This window comes from Megalops cyprinoides, chromosome 23, assembly GCF_013368585.1.
Source record: "Megalops cyprinoides isolate fMegCyp1 chromosome 23, fMegCyp1.pri, whole genome shotgun sequence".
NCBI lineage: Eukaryota > Metazoa > Chordata > Actinopteri > Elopiformes > Megalopidae > Megalops > Megalops cyprinoides.
The window spans coordinates 12,882,833-12,896,721 of NC_050605.1; the positions used below are offsets into that span (position 1 = coordinate 12,882,833).

General features: G+C 40.8%; 1 protein-coding gene across 2 annotated transcripts in view; it reads left to right on the forward strand.

Annotated features, from left to right (window-relative positions):
- LOC118770278 (non-muscle caldesmon-like) overlaps positions 1–13,889 on the forward strand; it is a 46,609-nt gene continuing 32,720 nt past the window's right edge. For both annotated transcript variants that reach the window (XM_036517857.1, XM_036517856.1), the window contains exon 1: positions 1–295. The gene's annotated coding sequence lies outside the window, so the exon portion shown is untranslated. The remainder of the gene's footprint in view (positions 296–13,889) is intronic.

Genomic DNA, 13,889 nt, shown 5'->3' on the forward strand with positions numbered 1-13,889 from the left:
CCGAGCGCTTTCTGGCGTAATTATAGGCATGTTCTTCGGGCTGAACCAAACCCACCTACATTTTTGAGCGGCTATTGGCTGGTCATTAGAACAGAGGACGTACAATGCGTGGCAGTGGCTGCCAATTGTAAACATAAGGGAGATATACTCGATTTTTTTAAGGGAGGGGCTAAGACTACGCTTCAGCTTTATTGAGTTAGCCTGTTGCGATTGAATAACTGCGTATATTCTCGCTCGCACCCGTGGTTGTTTTCAAACCCGTCAAAGAACCAACTTTCTCTCGCCAGTTGCGCAGGTAAGTTTACTCTGCATTGTGGTATTTGGGGGATTTCACTCCGATCACGTGAGCTGTACCAACAGATTCTTTTATACTTATATCGTTGAATGTCACATTAAGTTTCGCCACATGCATAGTTTATAAATTCATTGAGGCTAATCGTTAGTTTATGCTATGCCGATATTATGCTTTTTAGCACGACACATTGGATATGTAAATACAGCTCGATACCAAAGCAACACCGCGTCAGCAGGATCAACTGCAAGATGTATTAACCCAACTTTTTGTCTCTCAGAAATGTAATTCTGCACTTACTTTATGCATTTAGTGGTACATATTGCTGTTGTGATAACCAACAGTACGTCTAAAAACAATCAACTTTTTGCATTGTATATGAGTGCTTGCCGCTACAGTATTACTGTGGAATTATTATGTAGGTGGTTATGCAATCTAAATTATGTGGAGAAGCTTCCATAAAACGGTCTTCTACAAAACAGGCGCCTGTCTAGTAATGTCCGAGACCCCCTTGGCTGCATCCTGGTATCAGCATTCTTATCGAATAAGCGAAATGAAATGAAATAATCTCGCGACCTAGTAGATGTGCGACTATAATAACGCCAGCCGTTATATCGGGGTACACAAATTTTTTATTAATGTATGCAGGTATTCATTCATGACCAAGATTCTTTGTTACAACCCATGTAATCACAATATAGAAATAACTTTGACGTATGTAGCGGTGCCATCATTTGATGAAGACGGTCAGTGGCGTGTTGAGTAATTTCCCCATGTACAGTGGCAGTCAAAATTGCCACTGCAGTTATTGTGGCTACAGTTTATATGTAGCACCAGTGAACTATTCTATTACCAGCTCTTTATAGTCTATTTTATTGCCCTTTTAGTTTGTATTTGAATTGAGCTAATTGGTGAATAACCCATCCATGCTGCAATTTAATACTTTTCTTGGAAAGTATGGTCTTTAAAGTTATACAGACAATAAAAAGATGTCTGAGGTTGTTGTTGGCCAGCTGCACAGATACCCAGTAGGGATCACTTAACAGACATAACTCTTCACAAATATACACACCACAGTCTATGACAGTGATCAGCTAAAAAAAATGGAATGTCAACTCTGGTTCTCACTGTTATTTTTGTACAGGCCTCTTTAATATTCAGCACTTAGCTCTTAGCTGTCATGATCATGCTTTATTTTTTTATTTTACAGCACTGTTTGTCTTGATTGATGTTGCTTCATTTAAAAATACATTAAGCACCCTAGTTTGAATCACTTTGCTTTGCTTTGTCTTAGTGTCCTAGTGTTATTTGCACAACATATTTCTGATGGGCAGTTGCAAGCCATTGGCAGGCAGCTGGTCACTGCAGTATAACAATTTAAGATATGGATGTTCCTTGTGTGTTACTGTTTATGCTTGAAGGTAGATACTATCTTAACAGCTTGCCTTTTCCTAAACCGTGCCCTTAGGTGTTCCCATTCTGTTCACTTGCAGAATGCAGTCTGATTTTTTTATGTTTATGGGATGAAAACATGGCTTTATTCACCAACAGTGGCCATTGAAAATGGACACTGACCGACCTCCTTGATAGTCATCATCATTAGGGTACTTAGTGGTGGGTCAGTTTTCCCCCATTGTTCTCTTAATACAATTTCATGTTTATTTAACAGCATTCAAATCTTATTTTCATTTTGAACATGAAAATAATTGGCTGCTTGGCCTCACTCCCCTTTCCAGATTGAATTATTGCATAATCCTCCTCTCACATCATCGTAGTGTGTGGACCCAAAATAAACCCAAAATAAAATAAATAAATTTATGTTGCCACAGGCAGCTATTGCAGTTCGACAGGGTTGAAAGTAAACTAATCTATAACATTTTATCCTCAAAAACCACCCTCTTCAGTGTTTCACGGGCAAGGAGTCAAGACTCCTGAACTCACTCTCTAAATGATAGCCTTCCAGTTTCTCTTGGCAGGAATGTCTCCTGAAAACCTCTGGTAATGGCACACTCACGCAAAAGTAAATCCAAAAGTACTCTCCCTCCGTGAAGACTTCTCTTTTTCTCTGGAGGAAAGTGAACCACTTCAGAAACCAAGTTACACTGTCATGGACCAGGAGTCTGGCATCTATCCATTCAACAGGCTGTACCCCCACAAAACCAGCTAGTAGTTAACCAGGAATGTAGAGACTACTGCAACAATTAGATGGCTGTGAAGTAAAACTGCATGTTCAAAGTAACACATATGTTTTTGGGTTAAGGAGAAAAACATTTCAATAATAAAAGTTGCCTTTCTGTCATTCTTTTTTTATTTACTCAGGGCCATATGTAACGAAAGATTCTTAACACAGCAAACGAGAGAACAAAATAGAAGAATGTGTTTTAGTTCAATTCTGTGCATATTTAGTTTCTCCAGATAACACAGAAACAGTCTAAAATTGTATTTGATGAGAGAGCGGTGTTTGTGAAATACGAGGAGAATGCAGCGGGCCTTATAAGGAACAACCTGAACCTGATGACAGATGATTGGAATAAGCTTTGGAATGCTCAGCCGCACTGGGGTTTATTTCTGTGGCTGCAGTGCTGCTGAGTTGAATCTGGAGGTAATTCTGTGCAGTGATAACAAGGGCTTGGCATGGACCTGTGCCAGGGCAGGATGTTAGGAGTACTGCCCTGCGTTTCCGGAGTCCAAGGGCCCCGGGTTCTGATGCACGCAGTTCACGACCTCGTGCAACTGTGCAAACCATAGCAGGCGAAAGTGCCCTCCCTCGTGCACCCACCAGGGTTCGATATTTTTCATGCAGTTTGGCCCTGGTCAGTGCCTTAGAGCTCTTTCTTCAAGACTGAGGCAAAGTACTAATGTTTTGGAGGATGTAAAATCTTGGCATATGCAGCCTCTCTGGTTGTAATTGACAGCACAAGACTTTTTTTTGCAAGATTACACTGAATGAGTGCAAAGTGAATGCATGAGTGGGCATGAGTGCAAAGTAATCCTTTTTTATCCTTGTATTTATACTGTTTATCCTTTCCATTTCCAAAATGGAATATCCAAAGTCCATTTATATGTGTTCCATTTTCCATCTTACAGATGACTTTTAAGACTGTGGTCAAGCTATTACTGTTATCAGTTACGAGTCAATAAACTAACAGCCCTAACAGCTCTTTGTAAAGTGGCTTTGGTCTGTGTCAGTGCTCTGCCTTATTGTGACTTTCAGTCCTGAAGGTACTCTGGTATCTTAGCAAGCCTACAGTCATACCATTTAAGCATGCTGCCAAAAAAAGAAGGCCTGGGCTGGAAAGCACAGGAAAAGAAAAACAGACACAAATTATTGGTTTGTTGCTTTTATTTTTGTGCTGTATACAGAAAATTGAAATTTTCATAGACATACAAATAAATCTGTCTTTTTTTCGTGCAGTTCAAGAATGCCTTAACAAATATAGAGAGTGGCCTAAATACAACTTGGTTTATGTAGTCTCGACCTCTTGAACCAGAGAATACAAGAGCAGTTCTTTTGAAGTGTCCAATTATCTTTATGTTGGGGTGATTGACGCGGAATAAAACATCAAAGGACGCTAGCACAGCCTAGCATACTTCATGTGTTTTTTCTTCCAACTTTGAATTCAATAGCATGTAATTTTGGTGCGTTTTGTTCCATAACTGCACAGTAAGTTGTATAACACAGTTATTTCGGAGCTCATTGGAGACGTGGAATCTGCATAACTGGTGATGATCAGGAAATGGCAATTTGAGCATTCCTCAATGGTGAAGCAAGAGAAAGCTGAACCTCCACATTTTGTTTATGTAGGTCCCTACAAATATGCAAAAAGCAGTTTGCAGATGTTTTGTTAGTAATATGACTTTCTCCAGTCCCTCTCTTTTGTGTGCCGAAGCAGTCCTAGCTTGGGAAAGGAGTCCACGCCATGATTTGACTTTATATACTGTTTGTCGTACATTAAGCAGGCCGCCTGCAGTGGAAAAGCTCTGTGCTGCAGCCCCAGTGCCAAGTCAGGGGTGTATTCCTTAGATGGTGTTTAGCATGGAAGTTCAAGTGAGTGTGCAACAGTCTGCTGATGACCAATGGGACTGTCTCCTGGGTAATGAGGAATGTTTCCCTATGTGGCTTTAATCAAAAGACTGGTGAGACCAATGTCTTTTCACTCTTCCATTCGCGTAACTTTATCCACCCTAGCATTCACACCCGAAGCACTAGCTTTTCAAAACCTTTAGAGGCAGTCCAGTTGAATGATTGGTGATTGACAGATCATACACGTTGTAGGAAACAGTCACATCCACCCAATCAGCACTCCAGTATGGGTAGCTCCTTTGGCTGGACACTAAGTCACCCAGAAGTGAATGGAAACAACCATGTGTGTCTCTTTTTTCTTGAAGGTGAACTCTCCAAGAGACAGGGAGCTCATGGTTCTTTCTACATTCAAATGTGTCTTTCTTCATTCATTTGATGGAGTTGCCTTATAGCATGCAGTAGAGCAACTAACTTAGGGAGAAAGTCTTTTTTATTGATTTTTTTTTCCACATCACACAGTCCAGTACCACTGTTCTATTGTACTGTGAGATAATAACATTGTATGTTAGGAGGAAAGTATTCTTGATTGTCAGTTGGGTGACGTTGCATGTGTGTCAATAATCTCTCACCGGATTATCGTCATTATTTCTGCTGTTAGTAGGGCAGGAAACCCTTTTTTAAACGGAATATACTTTTTTACCATCCCTCGAGAAAGCTTTTTGACATGAATCACATTGTGATCTGTAAATAATTTTTTTTTGCTTAGAAAATAAGTGCACATGAATGTACCTAACCCCTGAAAGGTGGAAAGATGTTTAGAGATAATTGACTGTAGTTTCTTCTGTGTCTCATCCAATGGGTTCACAGCCGGCTGCAGGTCAGGAGAATACAGTGCTCTGTTGAGCACCTTGATCTTAAAAGCTGTCTGTGCTGCCATTACTGCAGGCTTTAATTGGCTGTCATAACGAACAGTGAATCCAGTCAGCCTTCAACTAACAGCAGTCCAAAGGTGTGTCTGGCGAGTGTACACGCTGTTGGGTTTGACTTTGCTGATTTTCTGAGGAACCAGATTCTTGGAAGTGAAAATCTGAAATATTCTGTCTGACATTGCACAGGCCATTTTTATTATTTCATAATTGTCTGCCTTAGAAGGATGACAAACTCTTGCACAGCCCTGCCTGGTATGACTGCAGGTTCCAGCTCCATGTTTAGCCTCACTGGCAAGGGTCAGAGTTTCATCATCAGAGCAAATGTTCCTCACCACCCCAAATAAAGCTATTCCTCATCTCAAAACACTGAAGTTGGCAATTTCCAATTTCCACTTTCTTACAGATAGCCTTTAGAAACTGAGAGAGTAATGCAACTGTGTGTTGCATTCTCCAGTGGGCACCTTTTCATCTGACACCACAGGGAATGTGTCCGTGTGGAGATTTTCTTTTATTTACCTTATGCATTCTCCCTGTAGGACTGCATGCTAGTGTCCTGATGGTGACCAGTGTTTTTTTTTTTATGTTCAATTCTGTGAATGTGAGAATGTTAGAATCATAAACTGTGCATAGAATCTGTACTGATTAGCATGAACCAAAGCTAATTCACTGGAAATAATAATGGGAGCAGGTAAATTCATAAGTAGAAAATGCCAATCCAATAGTATGTGGAAACAAATTGGTATAGTGTAGTGTAGTGTTTACATAGTATTCTATAAATAGCAGTTATGGTAAAGAGCAGACAGCTATGTCCTCATAAGGAGCGTGAAAGTGTAGGTGGTGAGTCTGGCAGAAGCACGGTGAGTCTGTGATGAATGCTGCCTCTCCAGGGACTGGACAGTGTAGGAACTGGATTCTTCGGTGATGATGTTCACATCATGTGTTAGATGACGAGTTGACTCCATTGTTCTGTGGAACTAGGGTGCAGTGGGGAAAAAGGGACGTGTTGGATATTGGAGTTTTCTGTTTCGCTTCATTGTAAGACTCAAATCCCTTGCACACAGACAATACCTTTCTGTGCATGCACACTGTTTTCATTGAAGTATGTGTAACTGGCACGTTAATGCACCACTTCAGTGGGCTTCATTGAGCTCCACTTCAGTGCAAATGGTGTGAACTCAGGGCGGTGAAATGAAACCGCTGTGAATGTGCATTGCCTTGGTCTGGAAAACCTGAGGCTAGAACAGGGGGCAGCTGTCAAATCAATAAGATTAAGCAAGAAGAAGAGAGGATTCACTTGTACTTTTTGATTTGCACATCTGTAGCATATCAAAGGATTGCACATGAAATTACATTTGGAAACAATATCTATATGTGTGGTTTTCTTTCATGTGATTTCATTAGAACCTCTTGCCTGTTTTTAAAATGGTAATAATAATTATTTATGAGTGCATTTATTCAGGGCAGTCTGTGGTATAATGAAAGGCATACTCATAACCTATGAGCCCCTTCTATGGTTGCTCAGGAATGTATTGCAAATAACATTGGAATGAATCTGCCGGGTTTTCTACTTGCACATATCGCACAGGGAAAGGTCATTAAAGTGGAAGGTCAGAGCCTTGAATGGGCACAAGGTCCCGCCCGTCAAACATGCGGGTCTGTGCTAACATCCTTACATTGAGAGAATAGATACAGAAGGAGGGAACATAAACTCATCTTAGAGAAGCAGCTTGCATTTGTTAGTTTTAAGTCATTCAATACTATCGGGTTATTCATCAATTTGCCACACTGTGCAGTTAGAAAAAGAAAAACTGGCAGAGTAACCTTGCTGTCAGAAACACTGCTTCTAAATTAGAATTTATTGAGAGACTCAATACAGGGATAGATGTTGGCACACCAGGATCTCTGTACCTCATAAGAAGGCTGCCACAAACAATTTGATGAAACAAAGCCCTGTGTCTATTTTTACTTTTTTACGTTACATGAGTTTGTTTTGCTGGCACTGCTATTGATGATGCTCCAAAGTAATTCTAAAGCTGCTTTGTTACACAACAGTGAGGGTGGAATCCGTAGAGCAGTGTATGGAACTGGGGTAGCTGCCTTAACCAATCACCAAACTCTGTTGTCCGTTAATTCCTCTGTGTATGCTGGAGTACACAGTATGAGCATATGGGTGTTTCTTAATTGCATTCCTGTTTGGGCTAATGACTGTTCTCGTCATATTAATTTGAACACATGTCATGTGAAGTGGGGTGAAGAGCCACAAAACAAGGGCACCTCTGTTTCTTACACTTGTGCGAAAGGGGGGCCGAGTGGAGCATGCAGGCAGACTTCACAAGGGCCTGTTTAATGAATACAAAACAATCGGGACAATGGGCGTTTGTGAAGGCCGTCTGTCAGGGATGGTGTCCTACATGGGTAAATAGGTGTCTAGTTGGCTTGGTTTGCACCACCTTTTATTTCACAGATGCCTGAGGGACCACTTTGGATTGGGGTCCCAAGCAGATGGGTTTCTTCATGTCTCTGAGGTTAATGACCAGCAAATTCACATCCTGTAGTCTGTAGAGCTTGGACTCATCTCACCACATAAACACAGGTAAGACTTGCAGAGAAACAGGTGCTTCTCTGTTCAGCAGTGACACGGCTTTGACACTTTAATGTGAAGGAAATGACTTTCCACACGAACAGCTTAATTGCGGGAGGAGAGGCCAGTGAGAGGGATCTGATGCTAAAGATCATTTAATTGAAGGGAGAGTTTTGCTGCCGGCTCCTGAGGTATGTGGAGTTATAGCTCATTTCTTCTTTGCCGTGAGCCAAAATGTGAGGACTTTGCAAAGCAAAGCACTGGAAGGCTGAAAAGCACACCTGCTCCAGTCATTCCAAATTTCAGGAGTTAAGATTCAAGTCATTTAAATACAGTATGCCTATGGTTCAGTGTACACTCATTTCTGCGCTCGATTTGACATTAGTGTCTGAATAGTGTATTACGAACTCAAAGTTATATAATCCTCTGATGTTGTGCTATATGCAAAATTGTACCAAAATATATAAAGGTTACACATGATAACATGGAGCACTCTGACCCAGAATGTTCTCTTCTTTGGGGCATGCAGAGTCAAGAGTCTCTTCTCACTACGCACTCGCATGAAACATGCAGAATTTTATTGGTCTAATATATGCTACGGTCATCACGAAGATGGGTTACTAGTGTGGAGTAATTCCGAGGCTTTGTGAGGTTCCACTGGATGTGTCTCCTGTGGGAGTGATTCCTGTTTATAAATGCCACTCAGCCTAATGACTCAGAGAGTTTAACTGCAGGCTCTCCTGCCTTTGTTTCCACAAAGATTTGTGCAAAGGTGATGCGAGATGAATCGGGGGGGGAAAAACTCATCTTGAAACTTTCAAGACCGTATAAAAAGGAACAGTTTGAGGGAGAACACTTTGTTTTGTCTCCCTGAGCTCCGTTTCCAGGAATTTCCGGCTGCCAGGTCAATACTTATAGCCACAGATAAAAGTGATAAGTTTTCTGGTAAGACAAGCACCGCACAGAACTTATACTTTTAAAAAATGATCAGTCACGTTCAAATGTTTATAATACGTTGCATGTGTGAAAAAAGGCAGTGATAAGTGCTGTACTAGTAGGCTGTGAAATCAGATCATCTGTCAATAGGACTGGAGAAGAATACCTCTGTGCATGGATTTATCGCTTCAGCTAGATTCTCTCTGTCTTTGGGCCATGAGCTTGCTGCTCTCAAAACCTGTCTGTCTGCCAAGCTAATAATAACTGGGAGCAGAAAAATGTAGAAAAATGAGATCTCACAGTATAGCGGCAGAGTGCTGTGGACTGAGTGCAGAGGCACTGGAAGGGGACATAACTCACAGTGCAGAAAGCCGCATGCAGGAATGTGGGGTCTGCAGCAAAAATGTCAGCATGGATAGCACTTACATCCTCAGATATTTTCTGCTGCACTAGTAGTTTGTGGAGCCCTTTCGTGAGCATTTACACAATCTCTCTCATGTGCATAACCTTTCGGTAAAGTTGCACCACATTCTGTGAATTATAATAATGGTTTTGTAAGGAGGGCATACAGTTATTCTGCAACTATTAGATATTAGCAGAGATGAGTTGCTAATCATTTTTCTGGCCACTCCCCACACTTTTGCATGAGTTATAGCCCATGTCAGTGCTGCTTCTCTCATGCATTTTGAGGGGGATGAATTTCGAGAGTCCCGTCTCTCCACGCCTGGCTCTCTTGCCACCAGGACAGTGGTGCACAGAGGAGTGTTTTCATCAGCATCAGGAAGGCTACACTCCCATGCGTTGCCTTTCTTCGGTGCCGAGTTCTGCTGGTCTTCCTCAGCGTTGTTTCAGCTGAGTTTGCGGTCGCTTGACCTGGGCGTTATTCCGTTGTGACTCTGTCACGGCCGTCTGTGATGTCATCTGATTCATATCCTCCACTCTGCACTGCTCCGTTATCTCAGCTCAGGAATGCAGCCTCTTATTGTGAAAGATGTCTCGTTACTTAATACCCATGAAATCCTTTAACATGCCTTAAAACACATTCCTCTGCCTGATTTACAGCTTTTTTCTGTTTGTTAATGGCTGAAATAATGATGATTTATACCTAGTAAAAGACCTCAGAGTCAATTGGATAGGGAGGTGATCATTTTCTTTTGTAGAAGTTTTAACACTGCACTTAACAATTTATGGTGTTGCACAGACATGGTATCATTGGAGTAGAAATGAAAACACTTAACCCTGGACTAGATAATTATTTATTGTAATTCACTAATCTTGGTCAGAAGAGTGTGCTTTTGAGTGGAATTTAGTTTACTGTCCTGTTATTGACAGTGTTTTGGGTGTGTATACCATCTCTAGCATAGGGAAATTGATGTTTAGTCCATTCAATTCTCTGTAGAAAAGTTTACATTGGCTGCAATGAGGTGGAAATTATTATGTCCCCTTGACGCAACAGAAAGACAGCAGACGCACACCAGCACATGGAAAAGCACTTCATCAATATTGCAGCTTGTTAAAGTGGAAATAAATTTTTCCCCAATCAACTATTCTGATTATTTAAAGTATGCCCTAAGGCATTTGTTTGATATACACTGGCATTTTTAATCATGTGTTTATGTCATCACTATAAAAAGTACACAAGTACAGCTTAAACATTTCCATATAAGTCTGGACAGGAAGTCATTGCTGCCTATGGGATATACATGCATAGGCACGTATATCAAGGAAGATATATCTCCTCAGATTTTTTTTGTTGTCCATGACATAAGGGTAGCAACCAATTCACTGTGGTATTTTTGAGGGAAGAAGTCCGAAAGGCTAACAGAATCGTTTGCAAGACACATCAGGAACTTGTCAGTTTTATAACTGATGCATTTCATGTTCCATAAAACGTGTTCCATAAAACATTCGGATTGAACTTCATTTTTCTTTTCCATTAAGTGGTACCATATATGATGCCTCAAGTACGGTTCTTTATGGTGTATAATAAATATGTGTAAAAAAGAGAAGGTCTACATCTCAAAGCTGAACCTTGCTTTCTTGAATGAAAGCAACACAGATGTTCAGATTATGCTGAGCATTTTTACCACCAGCGGTCAGGTCACTTAATTCTGTCTTGACATTAACTCATGATGAAAAACGCAATCGGCTAAGGGCAGATAAACAACATTACAAAATGTTTTTAGCATAGTTCTGTGTCCTGAGAACAGAATCCGTTTTGAGGTTTCTGAGAGTACGACAGGCATTATGAGAGCAAGGTATGTTTCCGTGTATTAGAAACGGAACAATATGGCCACATCCTGGCCCATGGCTTGAGAGCAACACATGGTTCTGTCATGGATTTGAAATAGGGAGGTATGTCTGCTCGCATCGCGGGACAGAGCAACTGCGCAATACGGTGCAAGCGGAGGGTCGTTGCCATGCCTGCAGCATTGTCAGTCACTCGAGCTGTTGTTAAAGCAAACGGGAACCGTTTCCCTGGCCAGTACGCAGGAGTCTCTGAGCGCTGTGACACTGAATCTTGTAAACTTTTGGGAGTTTGTTTTTTCTTACCATATTTAGTCATGTGGAGCGACGCCAGTAAGCAGCTGCCTTTTGATGTACTGTACGAGCATCGCAACATTTTTTTCTCTTTTTAAGAGGGAGCATTCGGATACTTTCTGATAGGGAATCTGCTCATTAAAACCGGAGGCGTGTTTGAAGCTCAATTCTTTTTAGAAAATAAATGGACCTCATGTAGCCGCACATCTGTCAGTGTCTTAGCTACTCCCACATCTCAGAATGCATTTTGGGTAGTGTGATTAGCGGTTCAGACTGTCAAAGCTAAAGCTAATGCTAACTGTGTTTAAGAAGTATTAAAATATTGTATTATATCATGTCTTTCTTTTCATCCTCTTTGAAGTGTTGAGCAAATAGGCTGGAAGAAAATACAAGTTTGTATTTTGTCCTGTTGCCATTTTATGAGCTTCAAAAAAAGCTTAAACGACCTACAGGGAGAGTGGAAAGGGAGTGTCAAAGCAACAAGCAAAAATGATGTAGTCTTTTTCAGAAGTGTTGTGGAAATACTGAGATGATCGAGGCATCAGATAAATTAGATGCAGTCGAGTAATTATTAGTGTGTGTGAATTTTTTTAACTGTAAGGAGGCAGTTTTACAACGCTTAAAGGCAGCTTCCCAGAAGCACTGCTGCTTCATCATTAAAAGGAATTCATTGGGAACTCATGCAGGTGCATATGGTCCCACCTGGGCGTCTTCCCTATGAAGCACAGTGTGAAGTGAATTTGAACACATATGGCAGGTTTAACATGCATAGAAAATTGTAGACCGTCTCATTTTTCATACATAAAATAAATTATACAAAACCAGCTCCCTTGCTAGATATTCTGTTGAAACAGTTTAGTCTTCAGATCCAATCCAGGAATGCACCTTCCGTACCCATTTGCAATTGGCCTGCAGTGATTTAGCCTACCTTGTGAGTTATGATTAGCATTTAATAAAACCTCCGTATTAATAACATTTACATCTACATCTAATGTCTGTTAGAAATTGTATATAGTCGAAAGGTCATCCTTTCAATACATATTCAGAGTGTCACTGTACAATATACAGCTGCATTACACATTAACACAGTTGTAATATATATACATATATCGCAGCTGACACTGACATTCATGTTCCTATAGTAATGCATTGTGAAACATACATTAAAGCCAGTGGTTTCAGGATTGCACTGCACCATTTAGGAGACAGCGAGTGAATAAAGGCTGTGATTCACAAAAACTGGTTCACATCCCCCCCTAGTCTGGGGATGTGAACCAGTGTCTGGGAATGCAAGAGTCTCCCTTTCCATCCCAAAAATGAGACTCAATGATGTGGGCTTACCTTCTTTCTAACAGGAAGACTTCACGGACTGTTTGGATTGCCAAACCCCTGTGCTGTAGCATCACTGAGACTTGTGTGATATTGGCATAGTTGTAGCCCCTTTTATTCTCTCAGGACCTCATTTCAGGACCTTAATGGCTGTGCTATGTATTATTATTCTGTGAATGATGTTTTCCAAATTCAATGAATTTGCTGCTATGCTAGTCAACTGAAGATTTCTCAGAATATAAATTAGATTCAGATAGGGCTGGGTGATACAGCCATTGCAATATATCGAATAGCTATTTTTAGGCCAATAACAGCTATCCCCGGTATGTGGCGTTGGGTTTTTCCCTGTATTTTTTTCCCGTTAGTCATACCTGATGTGGGAACACACCTCCAAAGTTCAGTGAAATGCTTCCAGGGCAGAAAAATATCACTTGTATCTATATGTTGGTTAGCTTACCTATTAGTTTTGCAAAACATATAGCATGTGTTTTCACTAAGGTTGTCAAAACTCTATGAGTTGTCGCACTCTATGATGCCCCTTGACCCCATACGTCACTGTGCATTTAAGCATTTATCATACCCAACTGCAGGCTAGCTAGGTTCTTTTATATCATACACGGAAACGTATCCACATTTGCGCTGTTGGTAAATGCGAATTAAGTTCACATTGGTGCAGTCAACGATTGCATTGGAACATCTGTAAAGCAGAGTGATACGTGTATAGTTAAAAGTGCCAGTGCTGTTATACTGAATATCAGCACTCATGGAATGCCTCTTGTCCAATCAAATTACTTGGTCGGAACTAACTGTTGTATAAAGCACAGTTTAAACATAAAAAGCTTCTTATGGCAAATATTGATATATGCGATTAATTTAGATTAATTAATCACAAAGCATGTAATTAATTAGATTAATTTTCTTAATCGCTTGACAGCCCTTGTCTTCACTCTTTATCTTTGTAGCCATGTGTTTCTATCTACCACATGGAAGCAGCACAGTGCTGTTGCTGTAATATCAACTTTGAATAGATACGAGTGGCGTTTTTTTTCCTGGGAAGCATTTCACATGTCCTCGGAAAACTGGAGGTGTGCTCCCGCATCAGGTATGACTAAAAATAGCTATTCGATATATCGCGGCGGCTATATCGCCCTAGCCCTTCACAGCAGGTACCCTGTCAGTACATGCAGACCCAGGCAGATGGTTTTAAAATTTACTTCAGTTAAAGTTATTTTATTTTTGGCTGACACAAATACCCTA